Raw genomic sequence first — 22249 nt, 5'->3', positions numbered from 1 at the left:
CAACTGCCAGTCAAGGCCGCTTTCTCAGTCCCGAACCCACCTCTGAGACACCCCAGTGCCCAGGGATACCTGCTGTAAACTGCACACCTGGGAGGGTAGGGGCCCTGAGGTCAGAGCTGTCAGACACATAAGTCAACAGCTTCGAGAACAAGCGAGTGAAGACTGCAAAACCACAACACAAACTGAAGAGCAACAGGGCAGCGCTGGACAAAGGCGTGTGAGCCAGGGCTTCTCAAACCTGAAAGTGCATGCAAATCACCGGGAAATCTTGTTAACTGTGCTCTGCTGCAGCAGGTGTGGGATGAGACACCGCCGCACCCGGGTCCCACATCTCAACAAACCCCACGGTGATGCAATGCTGCCCACAACAGGCCTGTGGGCCGCGCTTTGAACAATGAGGATGTGAAATACGTAAGAGCAAAGCAACAGCACAGAGGAAGGAAAACCACCACTAAGGAGTCATGGGCAGATAGCCCACCCATCTTTATGGGGCGTTCATTTACAGGGATGTATTCGGCTTTCCCAGAGGAATGCTTTAATTTTGGAGTTCTGTCATTCCTTCAGTACACCCCACTGGATTCGCACAGATTCTTTTTATTCCCATTTCACAGCTGTGGAAGCTGCTCTAACCAAATGATCCACGAGGCTGGATTCCGGGGGGCATTTTCCCAGACCACAGGCCTCCAGTGACACATGGCAGAAGCACACAGCCCAGAGCGGTGAACACAGAGCTAATCCTGGCCCAGCAGACAAAGGGAGGAAAGCAGCGGCACAGGAGGCCCCGGATGGAGGCTGGGTGGGGAAAGGCGCATAAAGGGTCAGACACTCACCCAATGGGGCACCAGCGACAGGATGGTTTTGCCTCTTGAAATCTAACAAAACAGACACAATTTAAACCCAGGCCCCAGGAGGAGGAAAGGGGATGTTTAGTGCAGAGAGTATCTCTATCTTATTGTAGTTGTTTTTACATTTAACATCCTGCCCTCGCTTTGGCAGGAGGTCAAATAAAGAGCTTTACTTCCTTCCCCCAGGTTCAGTTTTACCAGAAAGGGAATTTGGCATTTCCAAGAAAAGAGTCAATGCCAAGGTCTGAGGCAAGACGATCTTTCAGGGGGCTGCAGGTGCCACACCAGCCCCCGAGAACTGCCAGTGCTGGGGTCAGGGTGGGTGGGTTTCCACGCACACATCTGCACGGGTGATCTCTGCCACCACCAACCCCCCAGAGCCAGAGGAAGAAATGCCCGAGGAGAGGCCCCTGAGACACCTCTTACAAAAGATACCCTGAGCTGGGAAGTGGGGTTGAGGGGAGTGACCAGCCAATTTGGAGCTAGATTCATAGAACTGAGAGTCACACAGCTAGAAAGTTTCCAAAGTTCCTCTAAGCAGCCCTTCCATTTCCCAGATCCACGCCCACGGAAATGAACTGCCAAGGTCGCTCAGAGTCCAGGGGCACAATAGGCCTCTACCCCAGCCTTCCACGCTGCCTCGCTCATGACATTTCCCAATCTCGCTCTTCTGGGGCCAACTACCCTAAAGACAGCATCTGTGTTTCCATGCATTTGACAGTGACCAGTTCTTTTTGCTGAGTCCTGTGAAAGCTTTGCTGAAATAAGGGCAACCCAAAGGGTCATCCTCACATGTGAGACTTGGCTGATGAGTCCGATAAGACAGCCAAGCTGACCTCAAGATGAATGGGTTTTGAAAGGGTGAAATAAAAACAACTCTCTGTCCAAGGCAGGTGACTACCGCAGGCTGGCTACAGCATAGAAAGCAGAAGATGGGGTGGGGTGGATACCTCCAGAGAGTGGTCCTCAGCTACACCTTCTACTTTACACTGGGGTGAAACTGGGTCCCCAGAAGGAGGCTCATTATGCCCACCAAAAACTAGGGGAGAAGAGAGACATTCAGATGCAACAGGACGGGGTCTGGTTCATCTAACCTGGAGAAAAGTTCCCACAACCACACAGAGGCCAAAATCAAAAGAAATAGTTTCCTCATCCACCCCTGCCTCTAAATGTTAAGAACTCTTCCTGCACAGACATCAGGTAGAAGGACCAGGAGGTAAAAGAAGAGCAATCTCTGTGCCTAGGAGTGGCTTTTTCTGCCAAAGACCAGGTGCTACTGCTCCCAAAGGGGCCAGTGCAGCTCCCCTCTCCCCAGGTCTCACCCTCCCCCCTCAAATTCTCTCTCCCTCTCTCACACACCTTCAGTGACCACAGACAGGTGAGACCTCTCTGTGCCCCACTGTACATGTCGCCATCATTCTGATCCAATACTCGCACCACTGGGGAGATGGGGTTACAGCTGGGGGAACTAAGGGTGCAGCCAGGGGACTGCATGCCAGTGGCTCAGTGGGAAGATTCATGTCTTAAGTCTTAAGGGCTTCCACGGTGCTAAGAGACCACTGCCTGCTGCCTGCTGCTTGCTGCCTGCTGCCTGTGATTCAAGAGCCCAGAGAGGGCAGAACAAAGGAATATGGCTGTGGCTCAGGCAGTGGGGGAGGTGACAGGCCAGCCTGCCAGCAAGCAGGCTTTTCTGCAGCTGAGTGCTCAAGAGGAACAGGGGACACTGAGCTGAACACTGAGGTACAAAGGAAAGTGGGGGCCTGCAAGACTTACAACAACCCAGGCACGTGCCTGGCCCCCACCCAAGGGCGCAGCTGGGCTGGGATTGCTCAGGCAGAACCCACTCCCAGAGGCAGCGGGCAGGTGGCTGACAAGACAGAGACAGGGCACTCCTGCTCCTTGCCCAGCTGCTCAGAACTCTTACCCAGGGGTGTTCCAGGCACAGCATGGGGACCCAAGACAGGGGTGGGGGAGAGTGGAGGCAGGAGAGAGATCTTAACAGAGGTACCCCCAAAGAACAGGGCCCCTCCCAATGTCCAGGGGTGCAGGGGACAGTGGGAGAGGGCAGGGCCCAGGCAGGGCAGCTCACCCAGCATGAGAGAACACATGAGGGGCCCTGGAGTGGCTAAGATCCCTCCACCAAAGGACTTGGATTAAGCATAATAGGCTCCTGCTGCCAGCAACAATAGCAACACTGCCCCCCTCCCCTCCTCCCCTCTCCCAAAGACCCACAATGGGAGGCAGCAGGAAACCAGGGCAGAGCCCATGAATAGCTCCACTGTCAGTCCCCAGGCCCCACCTCCTCAGGTCAGTCCTAGCTGCCACCCCACCACAATAGAAACCTCTGTGCTGCCAAGGCCCCAAGCCCACACAACAGAGCTGTGGGCATGGGAAGCTCCAGGCTTCTCACAGGGCAGCATGTGACAGCAACGGTGGGAGGGACACACAGGGCACAGGCCTCAGACCCAGCAGGTCAGGGTCATGCCAGCCACCTTTCTGTGTAGGGGGTATCTGCCAGCCAGCCCTAAAATCTCCCTGGTTCTTGCCTTGCCCTGTCAGATGTGGGGCAGCCAGAGCCACACAGGGAGAGATTATGGTCATCTCAGAGGCACACTGGGGCCACAAGGATGTGGAAACAGCCAGAGAGATCCCGGGATCCCAGCAGATGGCTCCAACATATGCCCTCCCTCCCAGGCCTGCCTGCGTCCCTCCTCCCAGGCCTCCCTCCCCCCTCCCTCCCTCACCCAACCCATCCCAGGAAGATAAACTCATCTGCCCTCACCCCTGGCTTCTGCCCTGAAAGGAAGCTGCCTGCTCAAAACAAAAAATCCATCTACTATCTACACCACGTGCCTCCTATCCAGGCTTTTAAAGTCACATGCTGGCAATCAGACCCAAAGCATCCTAAAGCAGCTTGAAGCCACGGTGCAGAGAGGCAGGAGATGGGGAATCCCAGAGCAGCGGAAGGTCCAGTGAGGCCAGGATGGGAGGCCTGACCCTCACACCAACCCCTGAAACCGCTCTTCTAAAAGCTGATTCCCAGCTCCAGCTTGTTTCTCAGCCAGGACTCCCCAATCATGTCCTGCCCAAGTCCTGCAAACTCCTGCAGCTGCTCAAATCCACATAATGAGAAGCACGTTCCCATCCCCATCCCCATCCCTCTCTGGCTCTGGCTGCCTCTTTACCCTCTTCTATCACAATTTTGCATGCACAGGCCGAATGGCCCACAGGGCACAGCCACAGGCTGCAAACAACAGGTGCTGTGGAGACTGGCTGACCTGAGCTGAAACAGACAGGCTGCGTTGGGAACCAGCACCCTAGCACCCATTGTGGTCCCTCCAGCTGTAGGCTCCAACTGCAGCCATACAAGATCCCGCCAAAGGAAAAACTCGGGATCTATCGTTCCACCTTCTGGACTCAAAACAGTGTGTTTCTTTTCCCCTTAAGCACTCAACGCCCGAAACCCTCAGCTAGCCATCTCCACGCCAGAGCTGAGCACTTCCTGCAGCTCAGCCCCATAAACAAAATACTGGAAGCAACCTCCATGTCCATCAATAGGGGGCTAAAGTGAATCACAGTTTACCACAGAGGAGTAACATGCCGCTCTTCAAAGGAATGGCCTAAACTGTGTGCGCTGAAATGGGGCAACCCCAAGGTAAACTTTAGAGTAAGTGCAGAACAGCGTCGTTAGCAAACCTGCAAGGGAATAAACCAGAGCCACATCCAGAGACGCATGACTAGGCACCCAGCATCTGGTGACGGAGCCCCCGGGGAGCAGAACTGAAGGGGTCAGGGATGAAATACGCATTTCATTGTACATCTATATGTTTTGCATCATGTATACATTTTTAAAATAAAACTGTTAACCTAAATTGACACTTAAAATCCCTAAGTTTATGGCTGGAGACACCAAAACTTTTACCTGGAGCTCTCTGCAGGCAGTGTCTGGTGTCTCTCTAGAACAGGGAACGGGGGCGGGGGGGGGGGGGGCACGGCAGAGGAAAAGGGAGAACCAGTCTCCAGAATAGACAGAATAGACTTACCAGCTTAAGAGAGCGAACTAGCTCCCTACCCACAACTCCTCCCCAAGTCCCAAAATAGAAGTTTTCCTAGGAAGACCAAGAACAGATCTGACAAAGGCAGATGGGAAACCTGAAGTCGTTCCACACGAGGACCATCTGTGCCTGATCCGTGGGGAGAGTGTAAGACTCCCAGGTTTGGGCAAAGGGTGGGGAGGGTTTGCAACCCAGGCCTCTGCAGGAACCCTCCTCAGGGCTCTCCCAGTCAGCAGGAGGCTCAAGGTCCTAAGGTTCTGAGCCCAGCCCAATTTTAACAGCTAAAAACAGCCATTTCAACAGATTTCTAAGCCTGGCCCAACTCCAAGAGCAGGCTAAAAACAGTTTCTCCAAAATCCCAGCTCAAAACCCCAATCCCTTAACCAATGAAATCCATGTACCTTCAGGAAATGGAAGCTGCAGAATGCAGTCGTGAGATGGATTTTGTATTTATTCCCTACTAAGGGATGCATGTATGTTGTTGAAAGCTTCCTTTAACTGGCGCATCAATAAATGTGCTGCACTAGAAGCACTGATGTACTTCCTCCAAGTGATTTTCCCTCTAAGGAACAATACAATAACCATCCCAGTCTCCCGCCCCCTTCTCTGGGCTGACAATACCTGCTAGAACCAGGCCCAGCCTGGCCACTAGGGTGAGGCCATTTGGGGGGCAGGGAGTGAGAGTAGAGCTCTTTCTACCTAGCAGAACTCCCCTATCCGTTCCCTCCCACCCACCCACTCCCCCACCCCCCAGGCCACCAGAGCGGGCACTAAGGTCTATAACCTCAGGCTTACAGACTGCCCAGGCCACAGAGACAGAGACTGGAAAGAAAGAAGGTGTGTTTGGCTCACCTATCTCATAAGATGCTTTCTGATGACTGCTCAATGTTCAATAAGTAACCCCCAAATTAAGAAGCACAAATGAGATTTCACAAGTAGAATCACACTGGCACTTGAAGCCCTCAGACCTCGGCTGCTGGGAATAAGTTCCGCCCCCATCACAAACCAGGTCCACTGCAGTGGGAAGCCCTCAGCAGCTCGTGCACAGAATCCTACAACCCTCCATCAGACTGAGACCAGCCCCTTCAACCCTCTTCCCACATGAGTGGGCAGGGCTCCACACCCAGCTGGCGCTGCTCCTCAACAAACCAAATCCTGCAACACTTCAGGTGGCACCCGTCTTCCCACAGAGAGCTGCAGGCCTGCCCACCCCAGCCTAGTACCTGGGAACATGCTACCCCCTCCCCCTTGCTCCCTTGGGAATGAACACCCTACCTACCACTAACACAAACTCTTTTATTGCCATGCACCCTCAAAAACTTATCTGAGTTTATAGCATTACTAGTATTTCACAGGAAGCAGCTAGGACAGCAGAAAATGACTGGCAGGCAGGATGGCCGCACAGAGCCAGCTTCTGTTACCACCACTGTTCCCTGCAGGAGCTGAAGCCAATGGAACCTTCGGAAAATCGGGAAGGCCCCCACCCACAGCCAACAGGCTTTCTTCGCACACCCTTTTTTCTCACAACAGGTTCCTAAAAAGCTGGCTGTTGAGACAGGAGCAGAAGACACCAAACAGGGTAAACTGTGCAGGTCTGGCCAAGTAGAGGAGGGCCAGAGAGCTAGGAGGAGCCTCAGGCGTGAGATGCGGGGGGGAGGGGGATGAGGTTGGCTGGTGCATGAATCACAAGGCCTCAGACAGGGGAAGGAAGAGAAGTATCCCGCCAGAAGGCCCCAGCAGTGCACAGTCCAGGCAGGGGGAGATTTCCCTGGGCCTCGCTCAGCAAATGAGACAATGAGTCCCTAGGGAGAGATCCATAAAGTTGTCAGACAGGTTTGCCCAGAATAGGGAGAGCAGGAAACACAAGGTACAGAGGCCAAGGAAGGAGGGTCAAGCAGGGAGGGTTGTCCATTGTCAAGTGGCTGTGGTCTGGCACCCAACAGATCTGGCAGTGGGAGCCAGCGCTGGTGGTCCCCAGGGAACCGAGGACCCACCCAGGCCCACGCAGATTCCTGGGTGCAGAGGGACAGTCGCCAGCAGAGTGAGGGAGCCAAGGGACAAGGAGCCAGCAGATGTGGAAAAGACAAAGGTTTCCAGAAACGGGGTGATGCCCACAAAGAGGGACACCACTCCTGAGGGACAAGTGTGGTGTGATGGGCTCAGCTAGCCTCCGCATGCTGAGTCTCTCCTTGACCAAACTTTAGGCAGGCACCTCTGAGCCCTCTGCTCTGAGCCCTCTGTTCTTGCTAAGTCAGTTTAGCCGGGATCCCCCCACCCTCCGTTCTGACCAAATTTCTCCTCTTCCTCATGGCACATGCCCCAGGTAATCCCTGACCACCCTGGACTGCCTATTAGGTTGAATAGGCAAGAATCCTGTTGCGTCAGTTAGCAGAGAATTACCCTCTCAGAAATCTCCATCCATTGACCCTGTCCCACTCTGCTCCTTGGCTATAAATTCCCACTTTTGTTTGTTACACTTGAGATTGAGACCAATCTCTCTCCACTACAAAACCTCATAATAGCCCTTAAACCTATCACAATAGTCCTTAATAAAGTCTGCCTTATTGTTTTACCAAGTGTCATAATAATTGTTTTCTTAATCATATGGAGCTCCAAGTCTTCCTGGACCCCTCACCCAGAGTGTAAGAACCACCGCGGCTGGGGCTGGCCTCCCCACCAAGCCTTAGGGACAAATCCTGTCTACCTGGCCAAGGGGTGAGGGGCTGAAACCAGAAAACCAATCCACAGGCTAGCCAGACACTAGGGAGGTCACCTGGAGAGGAAACAGGGTCTCTTCCCAGCCACAGTCATTCTGTGGGCAACCAGAGCCTCTCCCTGGCGCAGTTGGTGGCAGCAGTGGGGAGGCACAGAAGGAACAGGGTCCAGGTTGGGGATCAAAACACTCCTTCTGCCCTAGCTGGTTTGGCTTGGTGGATAGAGCTTCGGCCTGCGGACTGAAGGGTCCCAGGTTTGATGCCGGTCAAGGGCTCATGCCCGGGTTGCAGGCTCGATCCCTAGTGGGGGGCATGCAGGAGGCAGCTGATCGATCAATGATTCTCTCTCATCATTGATGTTTCTCTCCCTCTCTCTCTCTCCCTCTGTGAAATCAATAAACATATATTTAAAAAACAAAAAACACTCCTGCTGAGGAAAGTCACATCGCGGCAGCTCTACTATAGTAGGTGTGTGGGGCCCAGGGGTCCTCCCAGGGAGGCCCAAATCTGAAGCTAAGGTTTTCACTTGCTTATTTCCACTTGCCGCTTTCCAATAATCCCAGGTGTCCTGAGGTGGCCTGCACTTAATGCTGTAAGTGCGGGCCCCGCACCCCACATCTTGGGTCTGTGTCCTGGATATGCTGCTGCCCTCTGCCCTCCCTGGCTCACCACTCAGACCCCAGGTTGCTAGTATAAATGAAAGAAATTAAGGGGACACTCATTTAATTCCGGCTGCTGTGACGGTGTTAGGATTAGGAATTCCTCAAAGCCTCTTTATAGATGCTTTCTGGGCTCTGCAGAGTAGATCAGCACAGGCTCCATTAGCTGGTACACAGGGAAAACCCAGAGGAGGTTCACCAAATCTCTCCTCTGATCCACTCTTGCCGGCCCCTTTTCCTGGCCTGCCTCTCCCCAGTCTTACTGAAACAGGAAAGCCCAGCCTCAGCTCTCCCAAACTCCAGGGACACCGAGTCTGAGGTGACACCAGGAACTCACCTCTCACCCAGGATCCCAGGGGCCACTTTAGAGCCAATGGCTCTCAGCCACTCAGCCCAGGCTGACAGAGCCCACGGAGGGAGGAGTCGGTCCCTTCAGCTAAGCGGCTGATGGACGCCAGGGCTCTCCCCGGCTGCTCAGGGAGGCAGAACAGTCCTCAAGAAGTGAAGTTTTAACTCCAGCCTGCCCGGGGCCCGCTGAAGCTGATTACCAGGCCTACGGCCTCTAAGAGGAAGACCACAGCACTGCCCAGCCTGGCCCAGCCCCCCAAGCCCACCCAGCCCAAGAGTAGAGGAAGTGGGGTTCCCAGAGCAACTGCTGATGAGCACACTGCTGAGAGTTGTCAGTGGGGCGGCGGCAATCCCACTGCCAGGCCTACCCCAGGACTCCAGCTTCTTCTTCTCAAACCTGAAGGGCATGCCTCTGCTTCACAGCGACCCCAAGAGAGGCAGAAAGGGCAGATTCTTCACACTTTACAGATGAGAAAACCAAGTCCAGGAGGAAAAATAAATAAAAATCAACGACTTACCTAGGTCATTCGGCTAGAAAGTAGATACAGCTCAAAAGCTGCCTCCCCACTATCCACTCTACAGCTGAGCAGTGTTATTCATCTTCACATGCCATTGGCCGAGGCACGGAACACTTCACCGCAGGTCCTGTGCTGCTCCAGCACAGCCACCCTTGCTTCATTGGACCCCAAACTAAATATGGTGTTAAGGGAGGAAATGGATGTGGAGACAATGAATGCCCCACACGATTTGGTCAGAGAGGACTCTGCTATCATGGAAGCTAAGACAAAGCAGCAACACTGGTTTTCACCTAGACCAAAGATTCTCAAAGCACTGCTCTACATGGTCTCCTGGGGACTCTGATGACCAACCAAGAATGGGACCACTGTTTAGACAACCATTACCTCTCCCTCTACTCCAGATGACAAGCAGAGCCCTGAGAGAAAAGGAAATATAAGTAAGGATACTGAGTAGCCCACAGTGCAGAGACCTGCGGTCTCACCATTCCACCAGTGTTTCCAGGCCCTGCTGGATGTCACCAAGCAGTGACAAAGCACACAAGCAAGGATGAGAGCGTGGCCAGCTCTTCAACACCCTGCAAAGGTGATCCAAGTGAAAAATGCAATTAACAAAGGGGTTCTACCCGCTTCTACAAGCCAGAGAACCAGCCCTGCACTCAAGCCTGTTCTCCATGTGACTCCATCCTTTGTAACTTTACCACCCCTCCTTTCCGCACCCCTAGGCCTACAAGCCCAGTCCCAGACCCAGAAGTGGAAGTGGAAGGGCAAAGCCATAGGGGTGCCTCTACATGCTCCTGCTTCTAGGCAAGGCCCCTAATGGCCACATACAAGTAGAGCACAGGGAAATCCAAGGTCTGATGTGCCAGGGCAGGGAGGGGAACAGGAGCCTGCTTCCCTTCCCAAGGGCATTAATCTCACTCTTCAAAGGCCACAAAGGAACAGGGATCATCATCCCAGTTCACAGCCCCAGGCTAGGAGCTGAGCACCAGCTTGTTAAGAATTCCTGGCCTGGGACACACCACTAGTCCTTGGGCCCACGAATGAATGGACACACCAATAGTCCTTGGGCCCACGAATGAATGGACACACCAATAGTCCTTGGGCCCATGAATGAATGAATAAATGAATGATCCAAGGAACTTGACAACCCTAAGAACTTAAGTAACTTACCCAGGGCCCAGGAGCAAGCTGCCTCTGCACACTATCTCTCACTACCCTAACATATATTCTTGTCCACCACAGCTCTGCTATTCAAATGTGGCACCTCAATTCATCTTTGACCTAAGCAATACTTCTTGATTAATTCATGATCAATGTTCCTGATGACACAGGAACATGTAACACATGAACCTTGGGAAGAAGTCCCAGTGGAGGGCACCGTGGTAGGCAGATGGCAGCATTCGTGCTACTCACCAAATGTTTTCAATCCTCTTGCCTTCCCCATTTTGTAGGTAAGTAAGTTTAGCCATGTGACTGCTTTGGGCACTGAAATGCCACTTCTAGGTGGAAGGTTTAAGGGCTTGAATGAGATTCAGCATTCTCTCTGTCCTTCTGTCCACGTGGATAGGAATGTTTCAATTAATCCACGTGGGTCCCACAGTGAGAACAACATAAAGCAGATATGCAATAGGTGTTGTGTGAGCAAGAAATAATCCTTCCTCTGCTGCTTTAAGCCCCTGAAATTTGGGGACTGATACCACAGTAAACCCTGATCTATCTAATCAGTCACAGACACTCGCCAATTTTCTGTGCCGTGCTTGTCTTCCCTTTCCCCAGCCCCCCAGCACAGGGAGACACAAAGCCGGTGCTCAGGGGTACCTGCTATGTGCCCAGACAGATGAGATGCTTTCAGAAGCAGGGGATATAAGGGCAACTTGCACTAGACTTACTAGTTCCGAGGTGGGCCAGGCTTATTCGGTGTAGTAATCAACTTTAATCACTTCTGAGACGACAGCATTATCTAGATTAGAAATGAGGAAACCCAGCTCACACTGAGACCTTGAGCAAGTTACTCTGTGACCTCTCTGGTCTGTAAAATGGGACATTGACATTATCTACCATACTCTGTCTTTTCAAGGATGAAGTGAGTTAATACAAGTGAAGTTTCTGGGATGGTGCTTGGTATAAGTCTCAAGAAATAGTAAGTCTCAATAAATTCACTATTACTAAATGCTAAACCTTCCACATAATTGCTGTAAGCTTGTCCATAATCTCCATGAGATTTTAAACCCAGCAGAGGTTTCCCTGGACTGGCACAATGGCACTCTGTAGGCACTGCCAAACTGAATTCTACCTCAGCTGAAGTTAAACAAGCAACAAGTCAAATCTCAGGACCTGGTGGCCTAGAGTTAGACCTCAGGAGATGTTCCAGAACCCAGGGCTCTCTGCACTCCCTGCTCCCTGGCCTCCGTGGGGACTTCACCACCACCACAGTCATGCACAGTGGCCCCCTCCCCTCCCACAAAGAGCATGAGCTTTGCCCGCCCACTCCCAAACATGGGAAGGGAGGCACCCTCACCTGTCCTGAGAGACTGGCACGGCTGTTCAGATAAAAGAGGAACTTCCTGGGCAGCCAACCCTTCTGCATCCCCCTTCTTTCCATGATCCTTCTTCCTAGAAGCAGCCACAAACCTCCAGAGCAGCAGTGGCCTGAACTCCTGTTTATCTGGAAGCTGCTGCAAAGCTGAACTCAAGCTCAGATCAACACTATGAGCACCAACTCCATGTCCAGCGTGGGCTCTAAGACCACACAGAGCTTACAGCCAGCAGGCAGTTGTGGGCCTGGAACAGTGCTTGCAACAGCTCCTGGCCCCCTGGCTCCCCACAGTCTCAATCATGCTTTGTTAAATAGATCAATGATCACATCTGGTGACCCAGCGGTGGGGTTCAGAGATGTGGGGATGAATAGATCTGAAAGTGGGGTGCAACAAAGGATGACGCAGTAAGAGGGAAAACCACACTGGTAGTCTGGGCTTCCGAGGCCTGTCTCCAGACCTTATGGATCCTCAGCTCGGGACAAAACTTGGTAACAGCTGGTAGAGAAGCTAGAAGAGCATATCAGTCGATGATGGAGGAACATGAGCTTCATTCTGAGAATGGCAGGGCCCAGGAGGATCCCTAAAGGGAAAGGCACCCCAAGGGCTGGCTGAATGTAGAGGGGATGTGGGGGTGTTGGGGGTGCTCTGATGGCCTAGGCCCCAGGTCTCTTCACAAATAGGGAAAGGTGGCCCAAGCACTCAGCAGGCACTAAATTCCCCTGCTTTGAAGTCAAGACGTAGGGGGAAGGCTACTTTTGAGGATTTGGCAGACAGCTCCACCCACTCCTATCAGCCCCAGGGCAGCCCCATCTCTGAAGGGAGAAGACCCCTAGCGAGCAGACCACAGGAGAGAGGGCAGCTACAGAGGCTCCAATGCAATGCATTCAAGGCACTGGACAACTTGATGCCAAAAGCGCCTGGGGACAGCCAGCTACCAGGCCAGCACCAGGGCAGACTGCTCCCCACCACCCCACCCAGCCAGGCCCCTACATACACCCAGCATGGACTGCTTCTAGCCAGAGACCGACTTCACTTCCCGGAGATACGTGTCCCAGCGAGACACACACACACACACACACACACACACACACACACCACACACACACACACACACACACTTTCTAGCCACCGGCCTCCCTACCCTTCCGAGCCAACTCAGTAGCCACAGACCCAACTCGACCGAAGCTCCAGTTAGGTCAGGAGTCGGACTTCACTCCCAGGCACAACCCCAAACAACCAACACGAAGAAGCTGGGTCACCACCTACTCAAACTCCAAGCCCGTGTCAGGCAGAGTGGTTCGCACCGCCACGGTGGGCGACTTGTGGCACCCACGGCGGGGCGGAGGAGACGGCCCTCCCAAGTCCCCTCCACCCTCCACGCCTGGCCCTAGCGGCGCGGCCGAGGTCCGTGAGGGGCCGAAGGAGTGCCCACCCAGGGCTCGCAGCTGGGGACCCGGGCAGAGCCCGAAGCGCGAGGTCCAGCCCCTCCCTCCCAGACCCTCACCAGCCCAGCCGGCGCGCACCCGTCCAGAAACGCGGAAAAGGCGAGGGCGACCGAACCCCGGCTGCCAGCGGGGTGCCCGCTGTGGCTCACTCCGCCCGGCGCCCGAGTTCGTCTCCGCGGGGTTCGGACCAGGCCTCCAGCCCCTCGCGGGCGGTCTGGGCGAACAAAGCCAGCACCGCCCGCAGGGCCGCCCGGGCAGGAACGAGGGAACCCCAGGGACCGAGCCCGACCTGGGGAGCAGCCCGCGTCCCCAGAGGGTCGGCCTCAGACAATGAGGGGGGCAGGGCCCGACGCTTCAGCGGGGCTCGGCGCGCTACTCACCCGGGCGCAGCGGCGACGGCGGCGGCGGCGGGGCCCGGCTCGGCCGAGGAAGTTGGAACAAGTTCGGCGGCGCGGGGCGGGAGGGCGCGACTCCGGCCGGCCGAGCGCGGGGCGGGGCGCGGAAGGCGGGGCCGGGGGCGCGGCGGCGGAGGGGGCGACACTTCCCGGCGCCGCCCAGTGCGCCCCGCGCGCCCCGGTCCCGCCCTCCGCTCGCCCCTCCCCCGCCCGCGCGGCGGCAGAGGCGGTGGGCCCGGCCCGGCCCGACCCGGCCCGCCCCTTTGTGCTGCTCGGGGTGGGGACGGGCCGGTGGTTGCGCTGCGCACCGGGAACCGGCCCGCGCGAGCGCTCGGCCGAGGTGTGTGACGCGGTCGCCGTTCGGGCCCCGCCTCTGATCCGGCCCGACCCGAGCCTACGAAAAGCGTGATTTGTGGGGGGCCAAGGGCGGCCACATCTCGAGGAGTACGGGGGTGATCGGTTAAAGGTGGGCGCGGAATTAGGAAGATGGCTCTTTAGCAATCCTTCCGGGCCTGGGAGGCCAGGGCTGGGGCGGCAGGCTTCAAGAAAAGGATAGTAAATTAACATTTTTTATTTCTTTGCGAACTGGGCAGTAACGACTCCCTCCGCCTTTTGGCCTTGGGCTAAAAATACCTATCTTTCTTTGGATCGCCTGCTGAGATTTGTTCCTCACCTTCATTCCTAAGTGCTGGCTGGGAGGATTCTTGAGGCAGGAGGGGGGAAACTGGAGGAACCGTGTGGGAGGAAGAGTATTCACACTGCTGGCTGGGTTCTGGTCTTAGCCCACCTGTAAAATGAGGCACAAGATCACTACTGATTCTTAAACTGTCAGGAGGATGAAGGAGAGGTGGTTTGCTCTGTTGGGCAACAGAAAATATAGGTCTATTAAAACTGGGCCAAGAAACTGGTTGCACCACATTCTAGTACAAGCAACCATCAGGTTAATTAAGTCAATGTAGAGAGGATATCTTGAAACGGAGACTATTCAATCCATTGCCAGTTTTTTGTGTGTGTTTATTATTATTACTAGAGGCCCGATGCATGAAATTCCTGCAAGAGTAGGCTTTCCTTCCCACACCCCCCACCCCCAACCCACTGCCGGCACCAGCTTCCCTCACAGCCCCAGCTTCCTGCGGAAGGTTGTCCGGTCTAATTAGCATATTATGCTTTTATTATTATAGATTATTATTATTATTATTGAGGCTGCAGCCTGTCTGTGACACCCTAAGTAGCTCAGGGATCTCCTTGGGGAACCTATCCACTCAGTCATGTCAGCAGATAATGAGTGCTAGAATGAGTGCTTGATCTGGGCCAGGCCTTTTTTGATGATGGGGGATACAGCAATAAACAAGACTGCTGAGGCCTCTTGCTCCATAAAGCTTATTGTTAGTGCGGAAGACAAATAATTGCAAATTGAAGTAAATGCTGGGGCAAAAGCAAAGGGCTGGGAGAGAGAATAAGAGCTACTAATACTTTAGATGGAGCTGCCAGGGTAAGTTTCTTTGAGGAGGTGATGCTGAATTTGAAGTCAAAAGAATGAAGAGAGAGCCTTGGAAAAAGCCGGCAGAGACACTCCAGGTGGAGATCAGTGTGTGCTGAGGCCCTGAAAAAGGTAAGCTTTGGATGTGTCAAGGAGCTGAAGGAAAGTCAATGTGACTAGAATAGCCAGCCTAGGAAAGAGAATTGGGATGATGTGGGGAGGCAGGCAGGGGCCAGGGTATACAAGACTGTGTCAAGAAATGGAGACTTGTCATTAAACCATTGAAGGGTTTTACACAGAAGACTAACATTTACCGCTGTGTGAAGAATAAATTGGGTGGGTGACAGGCTAAAATAAAAGGAAGGAGACAATTAGATTGTTGTGGCCTTCCAGGCCAAAGATGATAGTGGTTTGGACTGAAGTGGTGGCCACACTCTGATGATTAGTTGAGAGATGCTATTTTGGACATAGACTTGACAGGACACGTTGATAGGATGAATGTGGGGGTGGGGGGAGGAAATGGGAAAACCAAAGATAACTTCCAAATTTATGGCTGTAATAAATGAATGGACAGTGCCTCATTTATTGGGTGGGGTAGCCTGGAGGAAAGAGACTACATCTCAGGGAGGAACATTAAGAATTCTGTTCTAGCTCTGTTGAGTTTGAGGTGCCTGTCAGAGATCCAATTTGATTATCTAGTCACTGGAAGCTCAGAAGAGATGCCTGGGCTGGAGGCGAGGCTTTGGGAGGCATCATCTTAGACAGTGAAAGCCATAGGATCTGAGATCACTTAGGGTGAGGAGATCCTTTTATAATAAAAGGTTAATATGCAAATCGACCAAACAGTGGCATGACCAATTGCTATGACACATACTGACCACCAGGGGGCAGACGCTCAACGCAGGAACTGCCCCCTGGTGGTCAGTGTGCTCCCACAGGGGGAAGCGCCACTCAGCCAGAAGCCAGGTTCATGGCTCTCGAGCATAGCAGCGGTGGCAGAAGCCTCTCCCATGGGCCTAAGTCGGACATCCTCTGAGAGCTCCCAGACTGCCAGAGGGCAAGGGCCAGGCTGAGGGACCCCCCTGCCCCCGTACCCCAGTGCACAAATTTCGTGCACCGGGCCTCTAGTAGATACAGAAGGGGAGAGGGTTCAAGAAGGACTCGGAGCAGTCAGACAAAGGAGCCAGAGCAGGAAAGAAGAGTGAGAAAGAGAGGCTAAGGAGGCAAGAGGAGGACCAGGAGAGTGCTGTATCCCAGAAACTGAGAAAGGGAAGTGTTTCCAGAAAGCAGTGGTCAGCTGTGTTAGATGCTACTTAGAGATCAGGTAAGATGACTGACAGGGAAGGAGCCATTGACTTGCTACGTGAAAGTAAGTAGTGAACATGATAAGGGCAGTGTCCCTGGAGTAGCGGGGTGGGAGCCAGACCTTGTAGAGCTATCGTGTTTGCACAAGTTGTCTAACAGCGAACAGAGAGGGGTCTAGAAAAGGATATGGAATCAGAAGGGTTTGGCAGAAATTGCTAAATGACCCTAATAGCCATTCTCCCTCTTTTCCTTCAGCATAGAATTTCAAATTCTAGCTGGCCACTTGTCTTTCCAGAATAAAAGCAACTTTCTCAGACTCCTTTGCAGCTAGGTATGGTCATATGGCTCATATCCAGCCAACAGGAGGTAAGTGGATGTGTCCATGTGCAACTTCTGAGAACTGGCTTGAAAGGGCAGTGGTGTGTTTTCTTCAGCCATGGCTCTTTCCTGCTCACTGGAATATTAAGTATGTAGCTGGAGCTCAGGTGGCCGCATTAGACTTTGAATGGAAACCATGATTGAGGATGTCAGTGGAACTAGTTAGTCTATATCTGGTTCCTTGTGGGTAGGGAACCAGCATACCTGCTGTGGACTACCTATCTCTTGACTTAGTATATAAAAAATATTTATGTCTTGTTTAATCCTTTGTTTTCTGATGCTTATTTTTGTTAGAATACAGAGGGTTTTGCTAAAAGTGGAGATTACTAGAGCAGGTTTACAGAGGGATAAGAGAGAAGTCAGGAGTGATGATTCTGAAGAAAGGGAGAAAGGAGATGAGGTGTGAGCACTAAGGGAGAGGACACCTGTGATGGAGAGGTACCTCTGCCATTAATTAGGAAGGGAGGATGAAGGCAGAGATGTCTCCAGTAAAGGTTGGGATTGGAAAGATGATCATTCACACCTGATGATTTCTACTGACTCCTGGATGTGAAGGAGTCGTGAGCTTAGACCAGTGATCGGCAAACTCATTAGTCAACAGAGCCAAATATCAACAGTACAACGATTGAAATTTCTTTTGAGAGCCAAATTTTTTAAACTTAAACTTCTTCTAACGCCACTTCTTCAAAATAGACTCACCCAGGCCGTGGTATTTTGTGGAAGAGCCACACTCAAGGGGCCAAAGAGCTGCATGTGGTTTGCGAGCCGCAGTTTGCCAACCACGGGCTTAGAACAAGGAAGGAGAGGGGGAAGCCAATTTTGTGAATGATGAACTAGATCGCGAGCCGCAATTTGCCACTCTGTTGACTAATGAGTTTGCCGACCACTGAACTAGGTGATGTTGGAGGTCTTGCCAGCCTGAGATAGCTTCGTTCTAGATCAGTTGGCCATACTGCCACAGGCATGAAGAGGGTGAGGGAAATGCCCAGAGAGCCAGCATGGCCTCCACCCCACTTCCAATCAGGCCTCACTTCACAGTCACTTATGACACCTGCCTACCATTCCCAGCTGCCATATGCAACCCACTAAGCTTTACCTGACCCATTTTTGCAGCACGGTGGGGGAGGGGAGACTTCAGAGAGCATCAGGGATATTCAAAGCAGAGCAGGTCCATTTTATTTTCCTTTATTAAAAAATGGAAGAGAAGTGAGCTATGGACAGCCCCGACTAAAGGGCTGTATTACAATGGCGACTTAGTTTCCAGGCTAGCCCCTAGAATTGTAATTGACAAGAATGTAGCTGAATTGTAGTGCAGATTGAAAGCCTGAGGTGTGGATTATGGGAACAAAAAACAGTACAGGAAGGAGGAAAAGAAAGAAGCAGAGAGTTTCTTCCATTTTTCCTGGACCTGGAGTTGGCTATAAATAAAATTTTATCTTTATAATTTATTTTTAATATATTTTTATTCATTTCAGAGAGGAAGGGAGAGGGAGAGAGAGAAACATCAATGATGAGAGAGGATAATTGATCAGCTGCCTCCTGCACACCCCACACTGGGGATGGAGCCCACAACCTGGGCATGTGTCCTGACCTGGAATTGAACTGTGACCTCCTGGTTCATAGGTCGATGCTCAACCACTGAGCCATGCTGGCCGGACTATAAATAAAATTTTAAATGGAGGAGCTTGGCCTTTATCTTCCTCTGACTTCCTCCTTACCCTCTGTCCTGGTCCTGGTCTGGTCCCTTACCCAGTGCTGCTCTTACTCATCCTGGGCTCTACTCTGCAGCACCTCTGGCCAAGGGTGCAGGTGGAGGGAAGGAGCTTGATTAGAAGGACTTGCTGTTTACCCTCTCCTAATTCTCAGCCTCTTAATCTTAAACAAAACACTTTACATCTTTGAGCCCTAGTTGTCTTACCTATAAAGTCAAGATAATAGTAAAACCCACCTCACAAACTTCAACTAAGAATCAAATGAAATAATGTTTATAAAACATCAGGTAAGCTGTAAGGAACTCTATTTGTTATCTGGGATTGATGCCTTATTAGGGCCAAACTACCCAGGATCGTCCCATCAGTCAGTGTTTGGATTGGAAGTAAGAAAATCCCACTCCAACTAGCTTAGGCCAAAGGAGGGAGATTGTTGGAAGGATACCCACGTCACTCACAGAATCAAAAGAACTTGGAACCAGAGTGACTCAGGAAACTGGGGGCTGACCGTGCAGATTACCCAGACCAGGAGCCCCTCTCTCCGTCTCTCCTAACGCTCCAAGTTTGCCCCATGTAGGAGATGGGACTGAATAACTCTATCCTCTAGGTTGGTATGAACAACTTCCAAGGAAAGACTCTGATTGGTCAAACTCTGGTCATATGCCCACTCCTGGACCAATCACTGTGGTGGAGAGAGGATTCCATAGCTGGACCAGGTCTGGGACACATAGGGTAACACCTATGCCAAAGAAAATAGTTGGATGTGTAGGACCAACATAATTCCTCACAGAGACTTATTTATGTATGACTGGTATTCCTTTAGCCCTGAGCAGTCACTGAAAGGTTTTAAGCAGACTGGTAAATTGTTCTGTTTGTGCTTTAGGATCCCTAAGGCTGTAGTAGGAAGAGTGGACTGGAGGGAACAAGATTGGAGTAAAGAATAGTTAGGAAGGAAGTTGCAATGATTCAGGAAGTTGATGATGAGGAAATGGAAAGAGGTGAACAAATTTAAAAAAAACATTTAGGAGGTAGAATTGAGAGATGACTAAATGGATAGGAAGATGAGAAATAAGGAGACAATCATAGTCTGGCTGCATAGACAGTGATACTGTTCACTGGGACAAGGAATCCAAGTGACTGTGTGTGTGTGTGTGTGTGTGTGTGTGTGTGTGTGTGTGTGTGTATTTGGTGAGGTGTGATGGCTTGGGCTTCTTCCATTTGAAGCATCCCTGAATAGAGGAGGGAAGCCCAGTTTGCTGTTTGGAGTTCAGGAGAGACATCTAAGCAAAAGCTATAAATTTGAGATTTGTGTTCAACTCCTATAACAGCAACCCAACTACATTGCTTTTAGCCAAGTGGTTTTTGTTGCTGTTTTCTGCTGCTATTGAAAAACTCTGACATAACAAAAAGTCTAAAGGTAAGCAGAAAGATGCAGACCAGAACAACAATGAGATATCACCTCACACCTATCTGAATGGCTATCATCAGCAACTCAACAAACAAGTGTTGGTGAGGTTGTGGAGAAAAGGGAACCCTAGTTACACTGCTGGTAGGAATGCAGACTGATGCAGCCTGGAAAACAGTATGGAGTTTCCTCAAAAAATTAAAAATGGGACTCCCATTTGACCCAGTGATCCCACTTCTAGGAATATATCCTAAGAAATCTGAAATACTCATCAGAAAGTATATATGCACCCTATGTTCATAGCAGTGCAATTTACAATAGCTAAGGTTTGGAAACAGCCTAAGTGCCCATCAGCAGATGAGTGGATAAAAAAATTGTGGTACATTTACACAATGGAATACTACGCGGTAATGGAAAAGAAAGAACTCTTACCATTTACAACAGCATGGATGGATCTGGAGAGCATTATGCTGAGCAAAATAAGCCAGTCCGAGAAAGATAAGTATCACATGATCTCACTCATATGTGGAATCTAATGAACCAAATAAACTGATGATCAAAAATAGACCCAGAACCCTGGCCTATGTGGCTCAGTTAGTTGATCATTGTCCTTTGCACCAAAAGGTCACAGATTTGATTCCTGGTCAGAGCACATACCCAGGTTGCAAGTTTGATTACAACCAATGGATGTTTCTCTCTCTCTCTAAAAAATCAATAGAAACATATTTTTTAAAAAAATAGACCCAGAAACATAGAAGCATGAACAGACTGTTGAACCTGAGTGGAGGGTGAGTGGGAAGAGATCAATGAACTTGTATGCATATATGCATAACCCATGGACACGGACAATGGGATAGTGAGGGCCTGGGTGCGGGGGAACGGGAGCCGGCTAGAAGAGGTTAATGGGGGAGGGGGGCGGAGAGGACCTATGTAATACTTTCAACAATAAAGATTTTTTTAAATAAATAAAAAATAATAATAAAGGAAAGCAGAGCAGGGCTCTCGGTAGCTCCACCATGTCATGCAGACCCTGTCCATTGTGTAGGTCTGCTCTGGGTACCGCACAGAGAAGCGTTCATCCTCAGAGTCAGCTTGTAGTAATCCAATGGCCGCTCTAGCTCCAGCTTCCCACCTGCATTCCAGACGGACAGAACATGCAAAAAAAGGATGAAGGAGTAGCACCTGTTACTGGAAAGCAAACGTTTCCCAGATATCCCCACAGACGGCTACTCATGCCCCATTGTCAAGTCTAGTCAGATGGTAAGCCTTAGATCTAAGGGAGGTTGGGAAATGCAATTTTAAAAAATTAGGACCTTGAGCCTGTGAGGAAGAAAGAAGAGGATAGTGGATATTGAGAAAGCAGCACATGGATGATAATTAAAATCATGGGAGTAGAGGAAATTATTCTGGGACTGGAGAAGAGAAGGGAAAAGGACTGAGGCAGAATCCTGATGAACACAAAATTGGGGAGGATCAGGAAGGGAGAGAAGGGAGGGACCAAGGAGACTGAGAAAGAGTGGTCATGAGATAGGAGGAGAGCCAGAAGGGTGGTGTGTATGGAGGTCAAGGGAAACAAATGTCTGAAGAAGGAAGCAATGGTCCTACATTTTCAGTGCTACAGGGTGGGCCCACAAGACAAGGCTGAAGAATGACTGTTGGGTTTAGCAGCTCCCACAAACTGGTTCATTGGAATTGTTTGATTAAAGCCATTTAACAGTGCACTAGAGAATAAATGAAGATAAGACAGGTTGTTAGCTGGAAGATGATGAGGGTAACAGGCTGAGGGAGGGAACTTTTTGAAGAAAGGAGAGATGTGAATGTGTTTAAATGATGAAGGGGGGCAGCAGTAGAAAGTGAGAGATTGAAGAGTCTGGAGGAAAAGCGAGATGTTTGCTGGAGAAGGTGGGAAGGATTGGGGTTCAGAACCAAGAGGGCAGCCAAAGGCAGACAGATGGAGACAAGAAGGAGGAAAAATTCCGTGAGGATGCAGATGTTTATGAGTTTGGTGTGAGTTTCTGAATGAAGGCTTCCATTTCTTCTGGAAACAGGTTCCCAGGAAAAAAAAGTGGGATTTTGGTGAGATCCAATGATTTCAGAGAGACTTAGGAGAAAATGCGAGAAGCTTCTAAGTAGGGGCAAGCAGGAGGGTTTGAGGAAGGATTGAGAGCACAGCAGGGGCTAGAGACCATCAGTACTCAGCAGCTGGGCTAAGTACAGATGCAGAGAACACAGTAAGATTGATCAAAGTTTGGGGTTTTCCCAGGAAGGCATGATAGAAAAACAGTGGTACAGAGGACTCAAGAGGATTGGAAAGAAAGCACTTGAGTTGTTGTATCAAGAGTCTTGGCTGGTAAGAAAGAAAAGTGACAGCTGGTGGGGGGGGGGCATAGGTGGGAGAAAGGAGATGAGGGTAGGCTGGGGGGCCCTCGGTGACTGCAGAAGATAGCTGTGGTCAG

The 22249-nt window shown here is 51.3% G+C and overlaps 1 protein-coding gene and 1 long non-coding RNA gene across 2 annotated transcripts in view; one reads left to right on the top strand and one right to left on the bottom strand.

Annotated features, from left to right (window-relative positions):
• TSPAN14 (tetraspanin 14) overlaps positions 1-13690 on the bottom strand; it is a 58833-nt gene extending 45143 nt beyond the window's left edge. Inside the window, exon 1 of the mRNA XM_080641323.1 lies at positions 13502-13690. The gene's annotated coding sequence lies outside the window, so the exon portion shown is untranslated. The remainder of the gene's footprint in view (positions 1-13501) is intronic.
• Positions 13691-14995: 1305 nt separating this feature from the next.
• LOC308234481 overlaps positions 14996-22249 on the top strand; it is a 39672-nt gene continuing 32418 nt past the window's right edge. Inside the window, exons 1-2 of the long non-coding RNA XR_013959081.1 lie at positions 14996-15128; positions 16557-16667. This is a non-coding gene — a long non-coding RNA (uncharacterized lncRNA). The remainder of the gene's footprint in view (positions 15129-16556; positions 16668-22249) is intronic.

Source organism: Plecotus auritus, assembly GCF_963455305.1.
Source record: "Plecotus auritus genome assembly, chromosome: 9".
Classification (NCBI taxonomy): domain Eukaryota; kingdom Metazoa; phylum Chordata; class Mammalia; order Chiroptera; family Vespertilionidae; genus Plecotus; species Plecotus auritus.
The sequence above is the reverse complement of the archived record's forward strand: the minus strand, read 5'-3'. Positions and strand labels throughout refer to the sequence as shown.